Raw genomic sequence first — 7700 nt, forward strand, 5'->3', positions numbered from 1 at the left:
AGATTGGTCAAACAAGACCTACCCGCAACAAACCCGTGCTGGCTGTCCCTTAGAATGTTAGCCTGGGCCAGTCCCTCAAGAATGGCCTCCTTAATAAACTTTTCTAAGATCTTCCCCAGGAGACTTATACACTTAGTATAAATGCTGAAATGAGTTTTTACCCTTGGAGACTATGGGGATACTCATGGGAAGCAGTGTGGGGCTCTGTCAATACAACTGATTGACATGAGGTGCAGCAGAACACTTTGGGTGTAGGTGGTAAGCTGGCAGGTGCTTGTACCAGGTAAGGCACATGAACCTGTATATCAGTAAGGTTTTTAAAATCAGATTAATTTCCACACCATTAACAAGGCTGTTGAAAGATCTGTTTTACAGCTGCTGCTGCTGCTGCTGCTGCTGGGAGATGATGACAACTAAGGAAATGAAAATCAAAGGAGGAAACAATTACAACAATACTCACTGAAACTATTTACTTCTTTTAATAAGACACAGAAACAAGTAATTGAAAGAGTATATTTTATTGCTGATTAAGATAATACTTAATTTAGGTTTTATTTTAAAAAGACATCAAATTATCAATTAAATGGTTTCATATCAATGCAAGCCAAGAGCTTTACGTTCTCTATTCATAAGGCCACAGTGCCAGGCTTCTGAAGGAAGAACTCCTTGGGGAGGGAAAAGAGGGTGAAGAAGACTGTTTATGAAGGTCAGGAGCAGATCCAGAGGGAGGGTTGCAGTGATGTAGCTGCAACCCACCTTTCATTCCTGCTGTATCCAATATTTAAAGCCAACTGTCTGGGAAGGGCAGCGGCATTTCTATTCAGGCATCCTTAATGGAGTCAATTGATTTCATGGCTCATTATAATCTGATTCCTGCTAATCTCTCTTCAATTCACAGGTGTGAACAACCCTCTCTCATTGTTAATGGTCTTGATGTTCCATTAATCAAGTTATCCTTTGTTCTACAATTTAACTTTCTGTTAGCCATTCCTGGTAATCTCTCTCTATCCCTGCATATCCCTGCAAACTGTTTTTAGCTCTGGCTAAAAACCTTAGCTCAGCTCAAGTGTGGTAATATTAACTCAGGTGAGCATTAACTCAGGTGTGGAAATGACTGTCAGAGAAGTGTCGGATGCACTGTCAAGATGCTCAGGAAGGCTAGATTTTGTTTTACAACCCTGAATAAGAGATGTACATTTAATTGTAATGACTACAGGACTCAAAACACATTTGGATTATTTTTGTCTAGTTTGCTGTGGTATTAAAACTTTATCTATAATCTAGCAAATTAGTATGAATTCCTATAAAGATATATTTGGCTTTGCTTTAGCCTTAAACTGAATAATATAGCTCCAGGCCCCTGGCATATTAGTAAAGCTTCTAGTTTCTTTTTTTACTGGAGAAAAAAATATTTTGTATTATATATGATGATGCACCAAACCATCTTTACCCCGCTTTTCAAAATCCACAATGGAGAAGGCGAATTGGAAGATGAAGTAATAGCAGACAATTGAAATCCAAAATACTTGCTTGTATAAAGTTACCTATTGAAATAGCAATGTTTTCTGTGACCATCATCAAATGCCAGTACCAAACACCTTTAGGCTCAAAACATAAATTTATGAGGGCAAAAAATCTTTATGAGACATGTCATTTTAAAGTCAGTATAGACAGTTAATTCCCTAAGAGTCAAATGTGATGTGACCCCACACAATGGCATTCTGAAATCTAGAGAGGCAGTTAACTAAAAATTGACAATGGCTAGAAACAAATAAGTAACTGACTAACCTAGTTCCATATCCCAATGAGTGAAATAGAGTAATCTAAATACCCCCCTGCCTTGCAGGAACTTCCTGTACCATCACAACTTCTGTAAAAGCCGAGAAGATGAGTTCTGTGAAACTGAATTATGGCCTCAATATTTTTTACCCTTCCTATGAAGAGTGAAATAAATGTAGCAGTGAAAAGTAATTTTTAAATAAAACTTTCACTTGCAGTAACTAAACATATTTTTGATAGGTTTAAAAAAAATTAAAGAACATGGTTTCATTACAAAACTACTGAAAAAGCCAAGCATTGAAGAGGCTTAAAAAATTACAGGAATAAGACTGGAAGACTGCTGAATCCTAGTTGTTAATCCTGGGGAATTCTCGTAATTGTTGTTTCACATCTTGACACTCAGCTACAGAGTGCAATACCCAAAATACCAAGAACATCATCTAACATGCCATAAGTAAAAGCAGAGGCGATGAAAGCAGTGCCAGTGTCCTGCTACTAAAATGACAGGGCTCTGAAGGAAGGAAGACTGTACTATAAAAGGAATGGCTAAGTGTAAGGGGAATGTGCCAAGCCATCTTTAAAAACATACAAACAAACAAAACCTACACCTTTGCTAACAAAAATAATATTTTATTCTTTTGATGAGACAAGATGAGACTATCACAATGACTTAGCAGGAGATGCTCCTGAACTGTATGAGCACCTTTTTTTTTCAATTACGTAGCTTCTTAATGGGGGAGGGTGGGGGGGGGAGGCAGGGAATATTATTAGTGTCTAAGCCAAGGCAGGAAAAATATGGCCAGCAGGTCAAATTCAGCCCACCGAGGGATTTTATCCATCCCACAATGGGTCCCTTGGTGCAGGGAGCAGCCTTCCCCATGGCCCATGGCCAGTCCCATTGCCCCTGGGCATGAGCAGGGCTGGGACAGGACAGTGGCTGGACTCAGCTTCCTTGTAGCCCCAGCAGCAGCAGCTCCTTCTGGCACCCTAGTCTGCCTGTCCTGCACCCATCACCAGGGGTAATGGACAAAGTGGACAGGAGGGTAGGTGGGCTCTCAACTGATACCAACCCAAGACCTGTGGGCAGGGCACACTCGGCTGAGTGGATGGAATAGGACTGCGGGTGGGCAAAGAGTAGTGTCTGGGAGCAGGATAGGTGGGCAGGGCCATATCCAGTGACAGCAGCAGCAGTGTGGGCCCATGCAGGGAAAAGATTGCTGTTCTGTCCCAGGCCCTGGGTTGTTGCCCAATGATCCCAGCTCCACCTGCCTGACACTGCTCCCCGGCCACTCACAGCCCCATCCAAGCATGCCCTGCTCACAAGGGTCCTGGGTTGGTCTTCATGGAGCCCCTGCCTACCTGCTCCATCTGCAAGCACTGGACCAGTCTAGTAATCTACCACTTAGGGAATTTTGGTGAACTGTTGCAGGGAGAAGAGAGGGAAGGGGAATGCTGACCTGACCCTTAAGAGCTCAACAAAACTCCCTAACTGGCTCTCCAGCCCAAATAATTGCCCCCTCCCAGTCTAAACTGTGCCATCTCCTGAGAACAAGGTATTCACTTTTGATGGCAAAGAATGCCCATGCCTTTAAGATACTTTCTACTGATGAAAGAGCTCAAATTCGTAACCCCCAGAATATTTCATATCCATTCGAAAATTAGGAACATAATCCTCAGAGTAGACATATTGACACCACCCTAAATTACATGTGCAGAATTATAACAAGCTGCCTAAAACCCACCCCTGTTCCCTGCCTAGACACACTATCTGACATAGCACCTCCTTACTTTAGGAGGAAAGTAGCAAGTGACACTGGCTGGCAAGTACAAGAGTCGGATGACCACCACCCACTATATGGCCATCAACCGGCACACCACCATCTCTCATCCAGAAATAGCTTTTCCTCCTCTACCGTACCATTGACCACATCACCAGAATCAGCCAGAACTACCCTCTGGCAAAAATAATGGGAGAAACTAGGGGACAGAGATGTTGAATAGAGCTGGCAAAAAATTACCCCCAGTGAGGAGTTATGTTAGGATCTGGCTTCAATTACAAATAGCACACGTGGCAGAGCCTGAACAAACTGACAGTGGGTCTTAGCAGATGCAGCGTCTCATGTAATCATGGAGGCTCTACACAACCATCCAATGTGTTTGTCAAGAGAAGCAAACCATGGCATCTCCTAAATGTCCTGTAGTACTACAATGCAGCCACAAGATTTCACAACACCAATACCAGAAGCAGTAACCTGTGAAGAATATTGGGAGCAGACCATATGGAAAGAGTGCACTGGAGGTGCAACAATGAAGAAGAATCCTCTGCAAATCAGTACTGTGTTTAAGTACACACAGCTCAATCTAACTTTCAATGAAATCAGTAGAATGAATCCAGTGGCAACTGGACCATGATGTTAAAAACAAAGACATAAAGCAGAAAAGGTACCTGCTCCTGGGAAAGAAGCAACTGGGCTCTAGGAAATGCCAAGAAGTGAATTTTGCAGTTCAAGACTGTCTATATACATGTAGAAAATCAGATTACAACCCTGAACTCAATTCAGATATAAACTTTTCTATGCCTACTACAGTTCTTTCAAAAATCTGAGATAGTTCTATTTACTGGCATCATCAAGCTGTACAATCCCAGTGAAGGAGGCTTAACATGTGAGCAAGAATTATGACTGACAAGCATACAGAGCCTTAAAGTCAAATACCCGCTACCACTTTCATTCAGAAGCACATTTATCTTTTGTAGAGCTGCAGTATGTAGAAGCTAACCAATAAATTGCTTCCTGCTTACCCTGCACTACCATCCTCCCAGCCTAACAAGCATACACAAGACTTGATCCAACTTTCCTTGAGCACTTGAACTCCCACTGAAGTTTGTTTGAATCTAAATCCAAGAGAGCACCAGCTGAGCTGCAGGGCAAGCTACCATTTGACTAGCATGGACAAAGCAGGAGTGAAGTACAAGAGTTTAATCTCAGTAATATGATTTTAAAGTAGTTAAAGACTAATAATATTTCAATGTCATTTTAATTTTAATATACTCATTTAATTTAATAATAATTTAAATATATCATTTACAATATTTTAATTAATAAGATTTTAAATGATACCACACACCAATTAAGCCAAAAAACCAAAGTCAGAACCGAAAACTTCAGCCTATATCACTGCATACCTGGGATTAACAGCTTTCCATTGACTGGCAGCATGAGATTTTGGCTCTAACTTTAAAAAACAAAATGCATGCATCATAAAGATCTGAAATGAGCCCCCAGAAGTCACTTGTCAGACACGCAGCATCATTTGACCCATGAGTGCACAAGGAGTACAAATCTATTATGACAGGGTCTAGTATGATCCCTAAAACCCTGTCTGTCTGCAAAACTGGCACTAATTTAACTAAATCAGTTCCTAAACCCTCTTTGTATGGACAGATTTATTTTAGATTTAATAGTGCCATGTACTGCATTCACTCAAATACAAAATGAACCTGAATATAAGACGACTCCCCAGTAATTAGATTTCATATATGGAAAAGTTATAAAATTGTTATAATTTTCCAATATAGAACCTAATAATTCAATTAGGCTTTGAATTTGTTCCCTTCCCACTGTTACAGCATGGAAAATAAATCTTGAAGGTCAGGTAGCCCTCTGCTGCATCCCACTCCGCACAACTTTTTCCCCTTGCAGCCCATTCGCCCCCTTCTTACTGTCAGTGACTGGTCTCCCTGAACACATAAAAATAAGGAGCAAATTTGAAAAAACTGACCTTGAGATAAGTGTATCTATAGTAATTTGCATATAATACCAACAAAACTGATTCACTTTACCTTTTTTGAAACTACCACAAGTTTTAACACAGGTACTCCAAGAAACACACTTTTCAGTGACACATTTGTATCTACTTACAGATGATAAAAACTATGCATGATATTAATCCAGAAGCAAGAGGCTCATGGTTTACCAAGCAGCTCATTGGGCTGGGCCCCACCATACAGTCAACAGCATTTCAAGCTATGGTGACCTCACAGTTCAGCACCGCTCAGTAAGTGTGTGTATTCCAGATATACCACACAAAAGGTCCATGTGCTAATTAACTCTCACTCACAATCATAAACAGGTGGTTTTGTTATGAGTTCTGGGATCATCCAAAAATTTTAATGCAGATGAGGCACAAGGCAATCTAGTCCAGCTCCACCTCATGGAGGGTGAGGCCACACTAATCATATATGACAGGCCAAGAGAGGAGGCAACAGAGGGGTTATGGGTGAACTGTTTGGTGATTTTTTCAGATACTTAAAGATGGTGAAGAAACAGGACTCATTTGAAACGGGAAAGAAAGACACAGCTCAGCTGTGGGAATGAAGTCATCAAAATGTATTCAATGTAGAGGGTCACTATAACTTTAAAAACAGTTGAGGCTGATTATGCTCAACTGGCACTACTATATGTTTTATTCAGATGGGCTGTACTAATTTGTCCTTGTGGTAGGGTCTCATCAGCATGTATACCCAATACAGGCCATGTGTTTTATAGTCATGCTCAGTGCCGGATATATTTAATCAGTTTCATAGTTGGCTGATTAAATTTACTGAGCACACGTTGCTTTTGGCCTCAGTTTGATAGAAAATGTATTTTTAAAAGGTTTCCTTGTTCACGAATGAAAGTCTAGAGGGTTTCCCCCATGCTGACTGAGGGGGAAAAAACGCATCTTGTATTTGAGTAAATACAGTGTCAACTGCTATAGCTGATTCCTTATCACCTTACCATAAATCAGTATTGGGCCAATTTAAGACTGCCCACAAAGGAATATTTTACTGTTTTAACTAAGTCAGTTTCTAAACCAGCTTAATTCATTCAGTTCAATCTCTTACAATTAGATAAGGCCTAAGAGAATATGGTTAGTTTACACCAGTTTATCACTGCAAAACTTAGAAAAGTAAAAATGAAAGTCTACAGTGATTCCATGTCAAAGAACGTTGCCCCAGGAATGTAACCATGCGCCATGGAATATGCCGGCATACACCAATGCCTTTGTTGGGTCAAGACAATCAAGTAAAAGTAATTAGCAGCAAGAAGCTCAGTCTTTCTGCTCTGAGGAAGTGGCTCACATTCTATGTTTCACTCCCCAGTGAGAGGCTGTAACCATCAGATTGAAAGACAGAAGAGTAAAGAAAAAAATTTGAAGGGTATTTTTTTAATGTAATGCAGGATAATTCTTTTATTAATTGTGGAATGAGAGGACATATTAAGTGGTGTGTGGCCCAGAAGTGAGAAATTCAAGACTATTCCCCCCATTTAGGAAGATAAAGAGGAGATGACTATGGTGTGAAATCAGGGGGAATAAGGAACTGGCTTCCCCTTTTAAGAGCAGCATCAATTAAACCCAAGGGAGGCGGGTGCAGTTTACTAGTTAATTAGTCCAGGGATGTGGTCCTTTCATGTGTAATTCAGAACAGGAACACCTGGTGTGCGGCACTTCAAAGCACGGGGGAGGAAAAAAAGCCAAACAATGCAGGATAGGTCACAAAAGAAAGCAACAGCACAAGAACAAAAACTGTTTATATCTGACCTTCACCCTGCTGTAAATAAAGTGAGACGATAGGGCCCCCTCCTCCTAGCCCAGGGAGAACAAACAGCTCCAGGCTCACTGGGGGAGTCTGAAAAAAGAGACACGGTGGTAACTAATTGTTTTACAACCTAATTAAAAGGAAAACAGAGCAAGATATAGATAGGGATATAATGATTATAATCACGTTCTGATATGCAGCACCAGAAGACAGAAAAAAGGGAATGCTATTTGAGCAATGCTCTAACGAACACACAAATGCTGTTTTTTTGCCTAGGAATAGACAAACCAGTCTAGACAATGCCAAGCAGATTGACTTAAACCTCCAGGCTTTTGAACTG

At 40.8% G+C, this 7700-nt stretch overlaps 1 protein-coding gene across 2 annotated transcripts in view; it reads right to left on the reverse strand.

Moving 5' to 3' along the window:
• Positions 1-7454, reverse strand: part of SOX5 (SRY-box 5) — a 549709-nt gene extending 542255 nt beyond the window's left edge. Inside the window, exon 1 of one of the 2 annotated variants that reach the window (XM_019544450.1) lies at positions 7363-7454. The gene's annotated coding sequence lies outside the window, so the exon portion shown is untranslated. The remainder of the gene's footprint in view (positions 1-7362) is intronic. The other variant, XM_019544448.1, reaches the window with a different exon arrangement.
• Between the last annotated feature and the right edge of the window lie 246 nt (positions 7455-7700).

Source organism: Crocodylus porosus, unplaced genomic scaffold (assembly GCF_001723895.1).
Source record: "Crocodylus porosus isolate Cpor-Errol unplaced genomic scaffold, CroPor_comp1, whole genome shotgun sequence".
Lineage (NCBI taxonomy): Eukaryota > Metazoa > Chordata > Crocodylia > Crocodylidae > Crocodylus > Crocodylus porosus.